Below are 6,383 nucleotides of genomic sequence, written 5' to 3' on the forward strand. Positions count from 1 at the left end.
TTAAAAAAAAACTTTAAGCGGCTTTTTTATCTCATATTTTGAAAATTTAGAAATCATACTTTCAGGCTTTTACTCTGAAATTAAGAGTATCCATGGAGGATACCCTTATACTTATCCTGGGAGGACAAGTATAAGAGTACCCTGAGAGGGGTGGGGGGTGGATTGGAGACTTAGAGATTCAAAATAACTCGTTAATTAAGAAAGCACAAAAAATGTTTGTAAACTTTTTTCGAGAGTAGAACATGAATTATTTTTGAGAGAAACTAATTAAATTATAAGAGAATTGATTTAATTCCTAGGAATCTTATTTTAAGAATATTATTTGTTTAAACAAACAAAAGCCATAATAGACTGAAAAAACAAAATAAAAAAACAAAACAAAATTAGGATTACTAAATGCTGATTCAATATTTTATTCTGATGAGGAAAAAGTTTAAAACAATTTTTTGGTTACTCAAGGAGTTAGATGATTTTTTGTCAAATTTTAATTCTATATTACATATTACAAAATGTTTCTTCTTTTGACCTTAAATACACTAATACTTCTGATACATAGCGTAAAGTTTGAGGAACATCTTGTTTTAAAGATTCGTTTCAGAGTAGTACTCCCAAAAAGGTTAGAGAGCAGCTCCTGATATTTTGCTAGCAAGGCTAATATAAACAAGTCAACTTAACTACAAGCTTGACAACGAACTTATAAAAAGTAAAGACCAAGCTGATTGAGTTACGAAAAATCTCCATTCATTCATGTTATTAAATATTTTAATAGAAATACTGAGTGGTGTTGATTTTAATTCTACATGACAATAGTTTTATTATAAAGTTATTGTAGACTGGTAAAAGCTATTATAGACGGGTTAAATATGTTACAAACTGGTAAAATGTAATGTTTAGACTGGTAGTTTTAATGCTTACGGTGGTAAAAAGTAGGATACAAAGCAGAAGGTATGACAATCAGGAACTTTTTACCTATTTATTACAGAATACAAGTTCTGAAAAATTTTCCAAAACTGTATTAAATTTTACTTCTTAAAATCACTATCAAGCCAAGCTCTTCGGAGATTTTATTATTAGCTGCTTGAAGATTCTATTAATATTTTGTTATGTATTATCAGGATCTCCTGGTATGAATAGTAAATTAAATCATTGAACAAACAAGAAATACTTGTTAACTTAAAATAGAATTTTAAAATCAACCGCAACATCATACAGTTCTTTTAAAGACCTATTTAGAAGAATCTGATCCACCCAATAATTAGTTAGCAGAACAATAGTCCAAAATAAGGCGGAGTGATGAACTGTAAAGAATCCACCATCAATTATGAAATGGAATATTATGTTTGCAATAAGACAAAATGGCTCATGTTTTTTCTCATCATCGAATAAGAATGAATACAATAAACTATTAACAAGTGCCACGATATCACTTGATATCCTTCATTGATGAAGCACAGAGATTTTTATGGAAGATAGCGCTAAATGTCACATGAGTTAAGTTTTAAATGAAGACGAAAACAAAACTTTGTGACGTTTGTTGGGACCCAAGTTCACCGGAAATCAACTATATAGAGAACTTGCGGGAAATTGTGTAATTTTAAGCTTCTTTTAAAACAATAGATGTGGTTAAGAGTCGATATGAGTGACGGAAATCACTTCGGACTTGAGAAAAAATCTTACCGATTTAATGCCAAAAGCGAATGTTGCTGTCTTCAAGAATTTGGGATTTCAGAAAAACTCATTTTGCTGTTGGTAAAAAAATCTTTCTTTTGAAGTTATAAGTCTTCTCTACTTTTTCATAAATTACAACTTAAAAAAAATAATTTTTAAACTTTTGAGATGTATTTCTTGCAAAATTTCGTTTGAAAATGACTGTTTAAATGAAACAAAATAAATTTTGATATTGAGCAACAAGAAAAATGTATGAAAGTTTTTTACAACACTAAATATAACCACACAATTCACAATTTCACCTCAAAACAGCCAGCAAATTTTAGGATTTAAAAGGATAAAAGATTAAAGAACCAACTTTTTAATGACGTCAATAAAATAGGACAATTTAGTTCAATGAAAGAACTTTTAAAATATTCTACAAAGAAAACTTACTTGAAATACAAAAAGTTACATATGAAACTTGTATTAGTATACATACATACATACATACATACATACATACATACATACATACATACATACATACATACATACATACATACATACATACATACATACATACATACATACATACATACATACATACATACATACATACATACATACATACATACATACATACATACATACATACATACATACATACATACATACATACATACATACATACATACATACATACATACATACATACATACATACATACATACATACATACATACATACATACATACATACATACATACATACATACATACATACATACATACATACATACATACATACATACATACATACATACATACATACATACATACATACATACATACATACATACATACATACATACATACATACATACATACATACATACATACATACATACATACATACATACATACATACATACATACATACATACATACATAAATACATACATACATACATAAATACATACATACATTTATGTTTGCACAATCACACACATATGTACACGCATGCATACGTGGTGCAAAAGAAAACAAACAAAACAAGTTAATTTCATAATAACAATAAAAAAAGCAATATTTTTATGTCATAGTTAGCTTTTTGTTTAATTTATAATTTAGCAAAATATTATTATGTAAATACTTTTTTTTATCTCGATATATGTAAAACATTAGCTGATCTGATGCTTTGAAGACTGATCGTACGCTTTTAACAAAAGGTGGCGTCATTAAATAAGAGAATCACTGATGCGGTCTCGATCATCCAAAACGACGTTTATAAGTTTTCGGTGGGATTTTTCATTGGATTTGAATCCCTCGAAAAATCTTTCTCTTCAAATCAAACATTCTTTTTGTGGAAGGAATTTGTAGAATCTCCTTTTCATCTGTGGTCTTTAATTTTTAAGTCTAATCTGTTTTCCTTTTCCAGTAAACTTCTCAGCTTCATACTTTGAATGCACTGAGCTGTTCTGCAGTTTGAAGTTGTATCTTTGTTCTGAGCTATTATTTCGCTCGTTAAGTTAATAATTTCCATAAAGTTCACGACTGCCCGATCGAGCGGCTCAGAATTAAAGTCATATTGCTGATTAACGTCAAAGCAGAAAACGTTCGAAAATAAAAATATAAGTATGAGTAATGCAGTTGATCGACTTTTGCTCAACTTTTGGCAATGTGTAAAATTCATCTTGACACAAAGCATGGGAATCAAGGCTTTCTCTTTTTTATAATTACCACTTTAATCCAAATCCAATTAATAATTTAATTTAACTGAAACAGATAGCAACAACACCACTGATTACATATAATTTTTATCACGATTAGAACTTTGAGTTTGTGCATTAAATGCGTTCAAGTAATCGCGGGGCTTTTATTACACAATCAAAATTCCTTTAAAGTTATTTAAGGATTGTTTATGTTAAGGCGTGGTAAAAATACTCTTAAAATTAAATATTTTTAGAAGTATAATCTAATCTGCATTGTCTTAATAACGAAAGCAATTGAAAATTTGTAAAGCAAGTGAACCTATTGTTTGTTCTTTTTAGTGCAAAAGACGATCAGCCACGATCATTTAAACTGTTTTTTTAATGCAACTTTTTCTCAACAGTTAAAGTGTAAATTTTTTAAACTTTGTATAACTTTATAATATTTTACTAACATACAAAAAAATTAAATATTTTTTATAAGAAAAAAAGAGAACTGTTTAACAAATTCGTAAAAATGGCAATAAACCAATTAACAGAAACTTTTAGACAAAATGCTTTAATAATTAAAGTAGACGTCCAATTAAAAGGTTTGTTTGAATAAATTGAATAAAGCGTTAATAACAGGCTAAAAAAATGTTGACGCGTTTAAAATGCCACACGTCTTCTGAAGTCACTGAGTGTTAAAAAGACGCAGTATAGTGTGTTCTTATGTGATCAGTATGACAGACCCTCTTTTTACTTAAAGGAAATTACAGCAAAAGTTATTGAAATGTCATAAATTAAAATAATAAATATATTAACCTTTTTCTAATTATTTGGTTAATAAGTTACATTTTATGTTTTGTTTTTTCTGTCCATTCAACAGGTGGGTAGAATTTTTGTCCAATCAACTGGTGGGGAAGAATTTGCAATCAAATGATGGAAAAAGTTTGCAATCAACTGATGGGAAGAATTTGCAATCAACTGACTACAAGAGTTTGCAATTAACTGATAGGAAGAGTTTAAAGCTGCGAATTTTTTATCTTAGCTGAAAGATACCAAAATTTGTTGTGTTACAGTTTGGTTTGCTTTATTTGGATTAGCATAAATATTTTTGGAATTTTTATAGTGTTGATCTTCAAATAAAATTTTCAAATCAAATTTTAAAAAATCAAAGTTCTATAAATCGAAAGTGTGGAATTTAAAAAGAAAACTTTTAGATAGGGTGATGAGAAGAATGAAAAATGTTTTAGGTTAATGAAACTTCAGAGACTTTCTTGTGATTTTTCAATAAAGGTTGGAATTTTATCTACATAATTTGCTTGATCAACCATTTTTTGGGTTCTTTTTTTTATGAATACATTTTATCTCCTTAAGATTATGTATCAATGGTCTCGACAATAGCATAATTATCATCACGACCAATTGTTGAGGCGTCTTTAAAAGTATTTTTACTAACACCATCTGGCGCTAGTATACACTAGAAAAATATGTTCTAAAAATTTCAAACAGACAAAACATCAGAAGATTAAAGCATATATTTTTATTTAAAAGTTTCTGATAATGATTTTTTTCTTTTGGTCTTTTTACTGACATTTCATTTAGACCAATTTAATCGGATGCTTGTTAAATTTGCCAGCTTTGCGCATCAAAAATTAAAAAACCCGTAAAAAGTCAGGTAGTAAGGTCAAGTTAAAAAATCTACTTTTTTAATAACTTTAAAATGAACTTTAAAACTAATTTCTTAAATAATATATTTGTATTAAAACTATTTAACATCACAGAAAATATTTATATAGTTTTTATAACAATTTTCATTTAAAACAATTGTTTGCAAACTTTTAATTGTAAATCATTATAAATGGGATTTGAGGGGCGTTGTTGTTTTTATGAGATTTATTTGCTCTAATATTTCAAAAAAGATTCACTGTAAGTATTTTAATGAAATTACAATAAGTTCTGTGAAGAGAAGATACAAAGTAACAGATTTCGTCTTGATTTCGAAATTCGATGCAATCGACGGATTAATGACAGGCAACTCCTTTATTTGAAAAAGATTAAGAAAGTTCAGAAGGAGATAAAAATTTAAAAAGAACAAAAATGAAAAGAAAAAAGCATTTTTTTAAAAAACAAAACAGAAGTTCAAAGAATAAATTTCTAATCTCGAAATAATTCACAAAATACATGTGGAAGAAATATAGCTATTTATTATCTCCATTATAACTGATTCAGTATCTCCATTATAACTTAAAAGACTAAATTATGTTTCAAGTAGATATGGTTTGGACACGGATCGGACACTTTCTTAGTAAATGTGTAAACTGGATAAGCATTGTGGCTACAAGAATATCTTGACCACACTTCTCTAATAAATTTGACGCTTTTTGAGAGTTTACTTACGGAATTACAAAAATTGCTTTAAAAAAGTAATCAATATTTTTTAGTCATTTTCTTATTACAATCATAATTTTTATATATAAGTGTACAACCGTAATTTTATTACACGTTCTTTGTTAACAACAGCAAGAATTTCCCGTAAACAAATCCCAGTTTCCCGTAAACAAGTTTCATGTTTTTAAACTTCTATATCTAGTTAGCATTTTTATTTTGGTATAAAGCACTCTATAAAAATCATATTATCGAATATTTATTAATACTTCTTCCTTTAATTACTAATATGTTCTTCATAATAAACACCTGCTGGTTTCCACAACGTTGACATCAACTGATTTAAAAGGAAGTTAAATCTCAATTAATGATCAGATACTGGCGAAATAAAATCACGAAGCTTTCATAAAAAAACGGAAACCATTTTAAAGTTTTATTACAAAGATAAGTTTTCTTGAAAACTAAAAGCCTAAAATAACAATTTATTATATTATAAATAATAAAAACATGATATATAGGAAATATTTCAATGATTATCTGCTGATTGTAAATACTTTCTAATTTTACTTATTTTAGGAAGTTCTTCCTAAAGATTTTTCATAAAAAAGATTATGCCGCAGCACCATATTTCTTCTATAAAAATATTAGAAAAGTA

The sequence above is a fragment of the Hydra viridissima genome, unplaced genomic scaffold (genome assembly GCF_058129835.1).
Source record: "Hydra viridissima isolate aposymbiotic clone 2 unplaced genomic scaffold, HvirCarnegie_v1 scaffold_3, whole genome shotgun sequence".
Lineage (NCBI taxonomy): Eukaryota > Metazoa > Cnidaria > Hydrozoa > Anthoathecata > Hydridae > Hydra > Hydra viridissima.